Here is a 16,065-nt window from a genome sequence, read left to right on the forward strand (position 1 = left end):
ACGTGCACGATATTGTCATCAGCTCAAGTTCAATATTTCAAATATAATCTTGTGGTGAGTGCATGCGAGCTCTCTGGAGAAGGTGAAACCGCTCGCGCTTTTAGACGGCTTCGTAAAACAAAAACAGGACCTAGCAGATTTTGTGGCTGTTCATAAAGACGACGACAAGGTTTGTTTGAGATTGGGTCGTCCATGGTTTGTTCTTATATGTATATATTATTATGGTGTAATGTCTCGGCTGTGTTTTTAAGAACGCCAAATTCTTTGTTTTTATTCTCCTGGCTTGTACACGAGCAAGTGACATATCTCTGTAAACCAAAATAGTTCAGCTGCGAGTGTAGCTTCAACTTTTGATAACCTTTTGTCGTGTTAGGTACCTTTTCGAAAAATGGTATGGTACGGTTCGCTTTTTGGCACCTTTTGACAGTGGAAACCACCATAAAAGCGTACCAAAGCAAAGATTTTGAGCTAGACTGAAAGTATACTAAACAGTATTGTAACGGGATCAGTCAGGCTTTTTACTTCTAATAAATATTCTAAAAGCAGTAGTTCAAGCTTAGATATTGGTCTAAATTTTGTTCTTCTTGGCTTTTTAACAACACATCTAAACAACATCCTTTAACAATCTTGTAAACAAACGGTATATATATATATATATATATATATATATATATATATATATATATATATATATATATATATATATATAGAGTACAAAAATAAACTCCTGCAAGTCTTGAAAGAGATCAAGCTTCAGTCAGGTAAGAAAAAGTAACACAAAAAAAAAAAAACCTAACACTACGGTAACTAGTTACATAACTCAATATTGTAATGCATTACTTTCAAAATTAACTAATCCCCAACAAGTAAACTACTTGCAACCCGTACATGACAACAGTAAACTTGCAAGTATAAGAACACACAACCAGAGATGACAAAAGTACACATTTGCTTTACTCAAGCAGAAGTACAGATACTCATGTTTAAAACAACTCTGGTAAAAGTTGAAGTACTCACTACTCGCTACACTTTTGTACTCAAGTAAAAGTAAAGTACGGGCTCAAAAATGTACTTAAGTAAAAAGTATTCATTACTATACCTGTTTTGGTTTTACGGTGATAACTACACTGCTCATCTACATCTATACAAAATAACGTACATTTTAAAAAATGTATTTACTTATTTTTTAAATAGCCAAGCAAACATCATTATTCAGTATTGTTCAACAACACTGCTCAAAAAGTTGCCCTGTCAATCATCAGCTGGACACAAAACTTAACTTTACGGCTGTTAAGAAAAGCTGCCATACTCATTCATATACTCTAGAACATAATTCTGTAGGCCATATTTTTATAACAAATAAATGTATTAAAAATGAACACTTTATTTTGTCATAAAAACATATTTTTATTTTTTTCATTTTTTAATTCTTTTTTGTTTGATAATGATTTGAATACATTTGTTTTTGTTTTTTGCATTATACTAAAGCAGCTTCATTTTCTTTAAACAACAACTCTTGCAGCCCATATGATTTCACTTTGTTTTATCGGATAAAGTCATTATTGCGGTTAATATATATATATACATAATCTTTTTTCATGTGATAAATCGATCGTTTTGCATCATATTTTTATTCATTAATCACCTTGTATTGTTCTAATCTATCTAACAAATTTAAATGAAGATAACATTGTAGCCTATATAACATGTTAAAACTATAAAACCGTATCAATTCTGTACTAGGAAATATGAAGTTGTTGGAAACAAAGAAAAGAAATCTCAATTCATAACGTGTTCAGAATGTATATTGTTGCTTTAGTACTAACTGTACAAATACTGACAAATAAAAAGTACATGATTGTTAAAGTTTTTTTTTTTTTTGGTATTAGACTAAAAGTTTAGAAGAGGACAAAATAATTTAACCCCATTTGAGAGCCAGATTTAAACAGAAATGTTTCTCTTGTTTACCAGTGATCCGAAACGCTTCTTATCACTCAGCATAAACATGCCGAAAAGCTGCGCACTGCAAAAAATGCATTAAAATGAAAGTAACGAGCCTGATTTAAAAATGGAAGGAGTAGAAAGTACAGATATTTGTGTAAAAATGTGAGTAAAAAGTTATCAGAAAAGTAAGTAGTGGAGTAAAGTAAAGATACCAGAAAAAAAAATCTACTTAAATACAGTAATGAAGTATTTGTACTTTGTTACTTCCCATCTCTGCACACAACAAATTACACTTACTAGTATCCTACAAATACTGCTCATACACTAAAGGGTATAAGAAAAAGCACACTTGCATGTATACTTCTAGCACATACTTAAAGCATACCTCACATATGGTTGCATAAATGTACTTTAAATGAACTTGGATTATATTGGTTTATTGTAAAGAACTGCAAAAACAAAACCGCACTGGCTAATTGTTTCTATCTACAGTTTTAACATAGTTGTCTTTAATTTAAGTTCCTCGTCTTGAGCAAATAACAATTTAGCACAATTACTGGTGACGCTCCTATAAATCATCTCACACTTGTTTTTGTTCCGACTAAGTGCACAAGAACTGGTCTCTCAAACTCAAAAACCCTGAGAAAGTGTTTGTTTGGACATCACAGGCTAATAAATAGCACTAGCGAAACCTCAGCGCTTGGCACAACGTGCTCAACTTATTCCAGCGTTTAATTATCCATTACTCAAGGGCCCGTGAGTATGACTGTTGTTTTATTCAGGGTTTTACTGCAACAGAAAGGATGAGGTAGATGGAGTGAAACATTTCATGAAAACAATTCAGGCTCGCTTTCAAATTTCTCCCATAATTGCGTCTCATGGTACGGCCAGGGCGGAAAGGGATTTTCAAGGGGTTAGCGTTAAGACAAGACTTTTGGCTTCAGCTCTGTTTTAACACTTTGAGGTCATCAGGCAAGCACATGTTCTCGATGTTGACCGTGACTGTAAGAGCACAAACTCGGACAGAAAAGCCAGACAGAGAGGCCGGTTAAACTTCAGAGGTTTGCAGCGTTAAGTTTATTTGCGGTAGTCAAGAAATCAGTGCGGGGGTGATTAGCACGTATTTTGAGAGGATTTTAATGATGAAAGTGCGCAGTTCGTATACAGAACAGTTTCGCCTTGTTAGCTCGCCAAGCTGTTGTCATGGACTCATAAGGGTTTTTCATGTGGAGACTGCTCTCAGGCCAAGAACAACGCTGCTGTTTTCTTACATGAAGAGGAAAATCCTGTGACAGAAAATCATTTGTAAAAAGGGACCGCTGAGAAGGAAGCAACATGCTCGTACATCACTTTTAAAGGCCATTACAACCCAAATACAATTTACAGATAGTAGCAGCAAGAGCATTACTTCCTGTCCTCCCTATCAGTGTTAAACCAGACACTGATGCAGATTAGGGTTTACACTACAGGCCTTGAAACTAACTTGAAACCTGACCCACAGAGGAATTACCAACCTATGTAAAACATGACGTCACACGGGTGCCCGGTAGAAAAAAAAAAATACCGGTTGCAATAGCAAACATGTCATGTTGTGCAAATTCGAAGTCCAAAAATAGAATAGTCTTAAGTTTTATCGTACACCCCACTGCTTTTAATGCCAACAGCAGAAGTCTTTGGCTAAAAGGGAGCTGAATTGAGTGAGGACCTGATTAAAATGCTGGACTCTACAGTTCTCATGTTATATCAGGTAAGTTCACGCTATGCTGAATCATACACGTTACTCATTTTTGATTGCAGCAATGATTTCAGCAAAAAGAGTTAAAAATGGTTTATTAAACTGCAGACACTGAATGCTTAGAATTAAATGTAAAAGTGCAAGTTCCCATACCCTGCAGTACAGATGCAGTTCACTGTCAGAATGTAGTTTTTTTGCTCGTTGATGATTACCCAGGCCTTGTACAGTTCTGTTTTCTTTCTTTGTCTTTGGCTAGGCAGAACCTCGGTTTTTAGCACTACAAAGTTTTGAGTCTGGTATTCATGGAGCATTATGCTCATGATCACACAGAACAATATTGCAGACACTGAAAAACTTTAAGTCCATTAACTTCTCTTGTAAAATCAGTTGGAGCTTCAATGAGATTGTATATTTTGTGCTGGATGCTTGACCATTTCGTCTTATCCAATATCCTTAGGGAGAGTGCTATTGCAAATGGACCTGTCAGACGAATGCTGCCCACTTTAGTGTTAATTTTGCCGAATAACTGTGCTTATGACTGGGTGACAAGCTGTTATAATATACTGAAAGTATAATGTATTAATATATATAATATGTAATCAATATAACTTATTTCTTAGACAACAACAAACTTTGTACCGCATCGAATGTCATTCCCTTGCTGTAAATGCTAGCGCTCCTGTTTTTGTTCAGTTGAAGATCTGTTGAATGTTTACAAACTAGTAATTCGTCTATAAAACAATCTCATACACAGCATGACTTTTTACTGACAGTCTGACACTCACCAGCTAATGCTGTTAATGCTAATATCCAGGCAGCCAATCACATTTCAACCACCCATGGTTAATAGACAATGACTGCATCCCGAAATATACTTCCTTACTATATAGTATGCTAAACTCTGTATTTGAGCCGAGTAGTATGTCTGAATTTTTAGAATTTGAAAATCAGTATGCGAGAAGTACCCGGATGGCCTACTACTTCTAACTTGAATTGCTTAGCTTCTGTCTCCTGCTATCCTGATCCAGGATCTTCTTGAGATCTCTTTTAATCAGGCTCATTATTAGATTTACTTGTGGTTTAAAAAAATAATAATAACTGCTTGACTGCCTCTTTGGAATTTTGAAAATACAAGTATTATTAAGGGAGGCCACTATGAAAGTATTTTTTTTCGCTGCTAACTAATAAGAGTGATTGTAAACGTAAAAAAGTTGACAAGTAAAGGCTGATTTATACTTCTGCGTCAAACACCGCCGTATGCTACAGCCGTGGCCGTCGCCGTCACTGACGTGAACCTCTCAAAAAATGTAACTACATGTCGCAACAACGCGTAGCGTAAGCTCTGTGATTGGTCGGCTTTAGTCTGGGCGGGACCGAGAGCCGCGCGAATGGCACGAACCCAATGTAGCGATTGTTTATAAGTGTGGAGTCCCGTGAAGGAGCTCCGGATGGAAAGTTTTGTTTTGTGTTTACCTCATAGTTAAAGTTGTTGCACGTACGCCTGTTCCTGCCTCAAAATGAGCGAGTTTGCGCCACTTGTACATCCCGGAAGTGTTCAGGAAAAGCAAAAAAGCAGCGAAGAAACTCGACACAGAGGAACATTTACACCTCACTGCCAACTAGCATTTCGAAAGTGTTAATGCAGACCAACAGAGACAGCGCGCAGAAGTATAAATGCACAGCCATGCGCGTTGCCTGCACCGTGGGTTACGCCGGTAACTTGACGCAGAAGTATAAATCAGGCTTAAGAAAGTTTCGCTTATTTGCGGTAGTCAAGAAATCAGTGCGGGGATTTGTCAAATTTGATTGGTCATAAATGGTAATTGGTCGAATATGATTGGATGTAATAATGATCGGTCGAAAGTGACAACCTTTACGTGTGTACACACACTCACAAAATCCACACAACTTTGAACTGCTCTTTTTCACTCAGACATTCTCTCTCACACACACATGCAGGCATTCACCACAAAAGTTAATGCTGAATAAAGTAAAAAAAAAAAAAAAAAAACAGAACGTAAAACACAAATATCTGACATTTCCCGGAAAAGGATTTGGCAAGATCTGGCTAAAATTAAGCACTGGTCGTAGGAAAAATGATTGGAGCTGATAAATATGCAGCAAGGTTTTGAACCTTAGTACGCCATTATATTCCGATATTATAATGTAGTGCTTTTAAATCATTGCAGGGGAATTCTTTGTTCCCAGCATTAATGTGGGACTGTTAAAAGGTGTAAAGCGGGCTCTGGCTGGTCTCTGTACATGTCTAAGTTCTGTCCTGTTTGTGGGGGCAGGTAGGGGAAAAAGAGAGGAAATAGCCATCTTATGCAGGTGGGAGGGGAACCTCAGCACCCACAGCTAGTTCTGTCGACAGACTCAAGGACGCCTCTGTCAGTTGTGTGCCCTGTCCTGGCAGCTGAAGGGGGGGTTTGGGATTTTGGTCGCCCCTGTCCTCTCTCTGTCAAAGAGTCCTGAGCTATCATCAACACCAGGGACTTTCAACTGATGAGTGAGAAGACACATGACTGGGTACCCCGTTAAACTAGGACGGCTAACATGGATGTGCTGGGAATGTGGAAGTCCCACAATCTGTCTTACACAAACACTTACTCTCTTAGCCAGTAGCAATACCTGTCACACACACCTTTAAAAGAGAGCAAAGGTCTTCCTGTCATGAGGTTGAAGTGTAGGCCACTAATCATAGACGGACACAAGTAACTATAACGGGAACACAACTGAAATAGACATTTTGGCAGATACTGATAGCCTGTGTAACAGAGGCCGGCTAGAAATGAGCTCTGTAAGTGAAGTGTTCCTGCCATCCATGATGGAATCACTTTAGGGATCAACGCTAGACTCAAAGAAATGCTGCATTGTTTTAACCCAACCTTGAGTCAAATATGGACAAACCATTGTTGGATTATTTGTCATTGATATGTAAATTACACTTTTTTATTCTTTTTTTTTTTAAATGAACAAATTAGATTTTGAACTATATACAACAAAGCCCGAGATCCACCCAACAGAAGATCAAATATAATAAAAACAGTAATTAGGTGCAATTAGGGATGGGTCGATAGACAATGCCATCGTCCATCACAGATGGCTGATAGACATCACGATGCTAAGCCGGCATCACATTCCTTTGCTCCGCCCCCATAGCAGCAGCAACCCGCTTGCAAAAAATACACACTTAGGCCCCATTTACACTAATACATCTTATTTTTAAAATGGCATTTTAGAACAAAAACAATTCACATCCATCTCAAAAGTCCTCCTTTCACACTATACCACTAAAAAAACACATCACGTGACCGCGCGTGCACACACACACACACACACACACACACACACACACACACACACACACACACACACACACACACACACACACACAAACACACACACACACACACACACACACACACACACACACACACACACACACACACACACTCTGTGCATATGTGCACATCTGAGCTCCAGGCAGTCAGCGGGCGATTTGAGCAAAAAAACAAAAAAAAAAACAAAAAGCAGTACACGTTGGACAGTTTATCAAGGATGTACCGCTGGATGGCGTCTCACTATAGCTGTTAAAGGTGATATTTAATTAATCTTGCCTCTATCTAATGACTCTTTTGTCTTTTGAATCTATCAGGTAACGTGTCACAGCTTCAGTACACTGCTTCAATCTTTTACTTTCACCGTTGTACTCAGTAATTTTACTGAAAACCTCAGATACTGTTGGTTGTGCACCTTTTTTTTACCAACCAAGTTTGTCAACACCATTATAACGACACAGATCACTCCGCCTATTCATGCCACGTGGAATGAATCATGTGGAAAAAGGGATTGACAGGTGGTAATTTGTGTGTAACTTATCTTTTTTTGTTTATGATTTGGGTACGGGTAAAACAAAGACCATGCGGGTCAGGCAGTTGAAACGGTAGGCTACAAATAATTAATTTGTTATAAATAAAATAAATAATTAATAAATAATTAATTTACTGTCGACTACGACAATGATGCCATCGTCTATTACGATGTTTCACATTAGACATTGTACAATACCAAATAGTTCGACATCACTTAACCCTAAGTTCAATAATAGACAAAATCAGGATTGAAACATGAAAACTGTACAGTAAAACTGGCACCATTTAATCTGGCTGTGGTATATTCCAAACTAATAATGTCCCGTAGATAAGAGTTTTCAAGTAAGATCCAACCATATCAGGACCATTTTTTTTTTTGAACAGAACAACGGATAGAATCCTTCTTTGGCTGATGGATAAACAGACTGATGATCTCCAGCAGGAGAAAAAGTAATGGGTTACATTGGATTTAAGTAAATTAGACTTTTTAACCAAACAGTTGGATTTGTTCATATGTGACCAAAAGTTGGGTCTAAAACAACGCAATCTCATGCCAATTTGTAACTTTTTTTTCATTTAGTGGCTAATTCATATTCATTTGTATGATCTTAATCTTACATTTCAGTACAATTTACTCATCTCTTATTGGAAATATGCATTGGGGTGCATATGCAAATTAAATCATATAATGATATGAGTTAGGCAATTTTCTGCCAATCCGTAAAATAATTATGCTTTTTCTTATGACCAAACAACCCAGCATTTTAGAGCAACCCCTCCAATGTTAGAGTTGCCAGTCTAAATCCCTCTTGGAGCATTTATTAGTAAACCTGCAGGGGCTAGATTGGTGCCATGACCCGGGTGGGAGTGAGGTTTGAGTGTACCGTAACAGAGGCCAGCTAGTAAAGAGTTATGCGGTAAACCTCACTCTCCTGGCCTCGAGAAGCACACTAGTGACTGACATTAAGAGCTGCAGTTTAGTGTCCTCGTTAACGTGCCCACCTCCCGTGCCAGAAATGTAGGCTTGGAGTGGTGCAAGACTGGAGGGGTTACATTGTTGCTGTGACCCAGATGGAAGGTTTAAGGGCAGGGGGTATATTGAGTCTGGCAGCCTCTCTGATCAGAGCCCTTGGGATCTTCTTAAAGGAACACTTCACTTTTTTTTTTGGAAATATTTCCATTTTTACAAGTCCCTTAGAGTTTAACAGTTGAGTTTTACCTTTTTTTTTATCCATTCAGCCAAGCTCTGGGTTTGGCAGAAGCGCTTTTAGCTTAGCATAGATTATTGAATCAGATTAGATCATTAGCAACTCGCTCCAAAAATTCAATAGAGTTTTGATGATTTTCCTATTTAAAGCTTTACTCTTCTGTATTTACATAGTGTACTAAGATTGAAGAAAAGTTGCTATTTTTTAAGTTGATATGGCTTAGAACTATACGCTCATTTCAACAAAATAACCAAGGACTTTGCTGCTGTATAATGGCTGGAGTAGGCACAATGATATTACACAGCACCTGAAAATAGTCCCCAGCTTGGTAACAAGGTAACAGCACTGCATAATATCATTATGGCAGCTAATAAAGTTCTCTGAGTTCTCACTTCTCTGGCCTAAATAGGCAATCTAATGAAAGATGACGGCTGTTTTGCCAACATAGGCTAATTCTGAAAACGTAGCCCTATGTTTCTGGAGATCGTGAATTATGTAGCCAGAGCTACGTATGGCTGCATTTTGTCTTTAAAATAAACGCAATATGGCGTTATGATGCCGTTCCTTTTCCTGCTTACCAGCTGAATGCTTACCTCCAAATTAACGGCTTTCCCGCTGCTATCAGTTTGTCCGGTCGCTTGACACGTATGTTGGCGGACTTGAGACACATAGTGGAGTTGACTGCAACAACAGGGTTCAGGTCCTGTGAAGAACAGTTCCAGAAAGTGGGTAAGACAAAAACAAAAGCTAAAAAATAAAAAAAACAAGTAAATAATGGTGAGAATGTGGTAAAAATCAGGGGCCTTTTCTTTTTCTGGATTACTTTTTAAAATACTGGGGTTTGGATTAGGAAAGGGTGTGTCAGTCGCTGCTTTTTACTCTACTATTGGATGGGTTCAGGAAAGGGGGGGTGGGGTGATTGGTGGGTTGGTCGATCAGTAAATTAGTCAGTCGACAGCGGCCTCTGGTGCATTTATGTGAGAACAGCTGAAGGAATAGCAATCGCAAGAGAAATTTGAGATCTGAAAAAGCGTACACATCGGCCTCTGGTGAAATCGTATGGGATGTATTTTGCTCTCTTCAGAAATGTATAAAGGGGTACATGATCAGAATGAGCCTGGGTTGTGTTTTGCGGTTCTCCTACACAACCATAATGATGAATTTGATCCTCAGTTAGAGCAGTTTGAATAGAATCAGAGTGGTTAAATTAGTGCAGGGGTGGCCAACCCTGTTTCTGGAGAGCCACCTTCCTGCAGATTTCAGTTGCTACCCATATCAAACACACCTGAACCAATTAATTATGACCTGAACACCACGTGATAATTACAGCCAGGTGTGTTTGATATGGGTTGCAACAGAAATCTGCAGAAAGGTGGCTCTCCAGGAACAGGGTTGGCCACCCCTAAATTAGTGGCATGGTCCGGATGGGAGTAAGGTTAAGGTCAGACCCTGATCAAGGCCCTTTGATTCTTTCTAACCCTTAGTTTGGCAAATCTGTTAAAAGGGGAGTGTGACAGTGGTAAGCTATTAATTATATTAATTATTAATACATTTCACTCCCTTGGCATCAAGAGGGACACAAGTCATTAATGCTGGAGAGTCTTTAGTGTCCTTAGAGTGCCAGCTTTCCACATCAAAGAAACCAGTTCAAAACCAACTTGGAATGGTGTGAGGACAATCAGAGGGGCTACATTGGTAACGGGCAGCATGGTGGCTCAGTGGTTTACACAATCACCTGTAGGCACCTGAAGGTCGATAGTTTAAGTCCTGGCTTGGTCAGTCGGCATTTCTGAGTGGAGTTTGCATGTTCATTCCGTGTTCGCGTGGGTTTCCTCCGGGTGCTCAGATTTCCCCCACAGTCCAAAGACATGTGATATAGGTGAACTGGATTAACTAAATTTCCCAGTTTCCCAGTTCTGGGTTGCAGTCGGAAGGGCATCCGCTTTGTAAAACATATGCTGGATAAGTTGGTGGTTCATTCCACTGTGGCGACCCCTGATGAATAAAGGGACTAAGTTGAAGGCAAATTAAATTAACATTGGTCCGTGGCTCAGATAAAAGTGAGGATATTGTGCTCATCTCCCATGCCAGAAATGCTAGTTCGACTCTACCTTTAAGTGGTGCAAGAAGAACTGGAGATTACAGCACTGTGTAAAAAAAAATACAAAAATGTTAAATTTTGTAACCTACATTAAACGCACACAACACAAACAGTACACTATTTTTAAATAAAAAAAATATATGTCTTGATATTAAAGCTGTTTTCAGCTAATTCAAACCTGTGCTGATAATTTAAAACAATCTAATAATAATATTTGGTTATGGTTATATGTTGTGCATTTTAAACCAAAAACAATTTCGGAGGATGTGTGCTTGGCTAAAAACACAACTTTATCTAATTTATATCATATTTAGTTTCTTTAAAAACAAGAGAATGTGCACCCTATGGCCAAATGCAGAGGTGCTGAAAACCTACCTCATTCTAAAAATATCATAGGAAAATAAATATTTTCGATCCGGCTTGAATAGCGCTGCTTCATTGCGGCAGATTAAGCGTAATTCAATTCAGAAGTTTCGGAGTGTTATTTCTCCAGTTTTGACCCGCTCACCTTGAAAACAGGACAGCCAAACCACATTTATATATTTGAACTCATAATTTCATGCAGTGTGTTTCCTCTGCCTAAAATTGCCCCAGTGTGCGCAAGCTGAAATATAAAACTACTTTGGCTTTATGAACAATTTGTAATCGAATTTGCTCTTAACCAAAAGATTTAAAATGTCTTTCAGCACACCTCTGTTTCTTTTTCCCGAGATTCTTTCGAACTAAGACCCCGATTATGTGCGAGATTTCCCATCTTTAGAAGTGCCAGCATCATGTCCTGTGTGGATGCTCAGAGGATTGACCTCATTTTGACCCCTGTAAAAGCAGGATTAGACTGGGACGGGAGCATAATGCGAGCAGCTCAAACTCACAGGGAGATTTCTCCCATCGCCGTGTCCTGACTCAAAGCCAGGCTGAAAACGGAAGCGGGACTATGAGCTAATGTGAGGCGAATGGCTCCAAAGGCCGAGACCCCCTTTGTTACGGGAGCTAATGTCTCTTTAACAGCAGAATCCACAGAAAAGGGCTGATTGTTCCGCCGTACAGAGGAACTAATTATTGTTAAAGGCATCTCTCGCTCTCAGATTGCTTCAAACTCAAAATGACCCGCGTGACACGGGAGAACTTTAATGGCGTGACAGAGAAAAGAAAGAGCAGTTTAATGGAGAGGAGCCCAAATCTATTGGGTTAATGTCAGCGGAGACCATAAACTGCCGGCCGTCCTATTGTGTGTGGCGTAGGCTAGATACTTATTGTCAGCGGGGGGGGACACAAAGAATTTGACTGGAATTGTAAAGGTATTGAGATGTACTGACCCGTACTGTAAATGGACTTTTGTGAAGCTGCTCTCTCTCCACCCTCCGGCTCTTTTGTCAGCAGCCGGAGCAGCGTGCTCAGTTAAATACTGTTTTGTCATCATTGTGACCCCCAGGCGTTTCGGGACAGGCTTCAGGCATGTTGCTATGGAGAAGCTTGATGCAAGCATTCCCGTCCTTCCTCATTCGGGAATCAAAAGTGGACACGGATTTGAAAGGAAGTCTGAAGGAACAGGATGGAGATTATTAGATCACAGATTGAGCTAGAGAATTTATTAAAGTTCTGGATGCTCAAATAAGTCTGCTGAAAGGAGAAGGCGGATTGTTGATTGATTTTAGAAATACTTTTATTCTAAACTTTTTCTCATGGCAACATTTGAAGAGTTCAGATACAAAAGCCGCTAAATGCCAGTTCTGCCAAAAATGAGATAAGGACACTGAGCGAATGCGTTAGGCATGTAGTACATGTTCAACAAATAGTTTTGCTTCAAATCATCTAAATCGCAGCGTCAGCACAAAAGTCTCTAAATGCTACTACTTGCCTTCGCCAACAAAAGCCGACATGTCCTGAGATTAGAAGACGTGAAGTGAATCATATGTCTTTTATAAGGAGACTGTTTTATTCCACTTTCAATTTAGATATTTAGATTTTAAAAAATGGGGTTTGAGCAATTGAATGAGACTGTCTGACTGTAAGTGAATGGCAAAAGAAAATGTCCCTTACCTCAAAACTATGTGCATTATAAGAAAAAGAAAACACACTGTACAGTCGGAAGTGTAAATTGCATTCCTAATGTTTTTTTGCACAGTGGTGCTACTTTAAATGTGTCCGATTTACTATACATTAAACGGCAACTCCATTTCACGAAAGACGAAGTTAAAATACTGTTCGAAAATTGAAAACGAGACGAAAAACCAAGACCAAGACCTTGAGTATAGTGAGAATGAATGAATGACAGCTGCTGAAAGTGTCTGAGAGACATCCCCTTTTTGCACAGTAGACCTTGTGTTTTATTTGCTAATGTAAGCTATTTTTTTTAAATATAAATGTAATGTATAAAACTATACATTATTTATATTACTTCATATTACCTATACGCCTGATAAGCTTTTCATATTAAGCTTTTTATAATATTGGACAATGCACAAATATTGATGTTTCACAATGTTTTTACATAAACTATAATACTTGAATCTACCAAGTTTACAATGTTTACATTGTTCTACCTACATTAAATCTAAATCCCAAATATCAGGAATGACAACAGATTGTTAAGATTTAATTGATGTCAGTTTTAATGTTATTGATTAATGCACTTACTTTACAGACTTCATTCTTTTATTTTCCTTCTACTCTTTCCCTGGTTTATCACAGCGGAATGAACCACCACTTACTTGACAGATTTTTTATATTTTGAATTTTTTATATTTGGTGTTTTATGTTTAGTAAAATAATTTGTAATTAAATATTTTGTGATTTTCAACTAACTATAATGTATTGTCCCAATAGTTGGATTTAGAGGTTTTTGCAAAAAAAAAAAAAAGCAGAAGTGGATTTAGCTGGTTTTGATGCAAAAGAAAATCTACCTTGTTAAAAACAAAGAATTGTCTAAAGTGACATTTCTGAAAAAAAGTAATTTTATTTACCAGCTAATAACTTTTTCATTACCTATAAAATAAAACTTCTGAACCTAATTATAGGAGCCTGATAGAAATTGCTCATTTACAAAAAAAAAAGAGGTCTGATGGATTTAGAGGGGTTTGCATCTGAACTCCTAATTTTTGCTGTTGTTTTTGCTCTTTAGTTAACTATGCAAAGGATTTTAATGTTCCAACATGTTTTCTTAAATAATTAATTGTTTGCACAAATATAATGGAATGATTTCTGAAAGACCATTTGCCAGAAAATTTGCATTGGATCACTGGAATAAATTACATGATAAAATATAACCATATAAGAAAAATCAATTAAAATAATATTGAATAAAAATGATATTACCAAATAAATGCAACAATGGTGAGAACACTTATTCCAGCATTAAAACACATTAATGTAAAGCCTGATCTCATGAGGAAACATAACTATTTTACGTCTTGTAAGTTTAGTGGCTAATTCGTACGAGTTCATTCATATGAAAATGTACGATTTAAAAAGGGGGCGTGGCATCAACCCCCACCCCTAAACCCGCCGAATTGCCGTGAGATTGTGTTGAAAGCTCAGCTGCATTTAAAGGGACATACTCAAAAATGGCATGTTTTTGTATTTACCCAAATAGGGCTAAATTCGACAAGCTATAAAAAGTTATCTGTGTGGTATTTTAAACTGAAACTTTACAAACACATTCTGGGGACACCAGAGGTTTATCTTAATTTATTAAATGTGCTATGAATAGAGGCATAATATGTCCCCTCTAAAAGGGACGAAGGGAAGTGTGTGGAGTCCGTAAGAGCAGCTGGCCCTGAAAATTACTCTCAGCAATCACAGGGCGCAACATAAGCCAAACGTGATTAAGTTCAATCCCGTTCTAATAAAGGCACACATATGGAACCCTAGCTGGGGTTGGCAGAGGCCCCAGTCAAACAGTGCCCATTTAAAACGCTCCCAGGGTCGCCTCCCTTTCACCAGTCACTACCTCTAATACCCCCCCTCACGCTGATTGTAACTCCATTATTTCAAGTGGAAACCTTTCACTCTCACCTCAGCCTTTCTGATTCACAGCAATTACACAGACTCATGTTGACTTTTCCCAATGTGTGCAACTCCTGTTTTTATACTGTAGAAGCTGAATTACAGTACTGTATACTTTGGTCTACTTCGGTCAGTGTTTCCCTGTTTAGGCTAGTAGCTTAATGCTTCATAGTATTTTGTAGCTGAGCTGAATTTATTCAAGCAAAACTGTTTGTGATTGGTGTTCGTGTATTCAAAAGATATATATATTTTTGATGCTTGTTTAAACAGTTTATTTAAAAAATGAGCTGATGCACCACAATTCTTGAGATTTTTTGGGACAGCTTAATTGTTTCATGTTTAATCCACTTAAATTTGTAAAAACAATTAAGTTAACTCTAACTGTGTTGTGACAACATAAAGAAATAGTCTGGAACCCATATTTTTTACATTGTGGATATATAAACTTTTAAAACCATATAGTAACTTATAACTAGCTATGTTTCCATCCACCTATTTTTATGCACATTTTAGAGAAGCGACTAAAAAAAAGGTTGATGGAATCGCCAAGATGTGCATAAATTTTGAACATGCGCAAAAACAACATATGCGCATAACTGAGTAGGATAAGCTTTTTATTTGATAAGAAAAGATGCACATAAACTATGATGAAAACACTTTTACTGAACAAATTCCAGTGTGCTCATAAAAAAAAGTGGTGCAAATGTGCACGTCTATGCAAATAAACATTACACTATTTGCAATATTTAATATTCCCCATCTTTACAGAAAATGTAAGTATTTAAAATATAAAGTCTGTTAACTAACTAGTGTTGGTAATGTCCCATCCTTCAGAAACACAGTTAAACTTAAAGGCCGGCTCACACTCTGGGATTTTTTATAATCCTGGGGTGCGTTTTCCGAACAACGACGTAACTCAGGGCTGAACTACCATGGTAGATGCATCGTTTGGGAAAAGAATGCCATAGTGACGAGTGTTTCCCAAAACGCATAGTTTCTCGGTCGCAGATCCATCGCTTGAACCATGTTAGTTATAACGTAAAACGCCCAAAATGACACTCTAAACAGGGTGGAAAAACTACTTTTTTACAGAAGAACCCCATCATTTCTATGTGCAAATTATATTGTTTTACATAAACACTCATTTAAATAAAATCCAATATTAGATTGAATGCACTCGTTTTCTATATTAACTGA

At 37.8% G+C, this 16,065-nt stretch overlaps 1 protein-coding gene across 1 annotated transcript in view; it reads left to right on the top strand.

Moving 5' to 3' along the window:
- The window catches only part of lhfpl6 (LHFPL tetraspan subfamily member 6), a 244,844-nt gene that overhangs the window by 172,931 nt on the left and 55,848 nt on the right, over nt 1-16,065 (top strand). The window lies entirely within an intron of this gene.

Source organism: Danio rerio, chromosome 10 (assembly GCF_049306965.1).
Source record: "Danio rerio strain Tuebingen ecotype United States chromosome 10, GRCz12tu, whole genome shotgun sequence".
Lineage (NCBI taxonomy): Eukaryota > Metazoa > Chordata > Actinopteri > Cypriniformes > Danionidae > Danio > Danio rerio.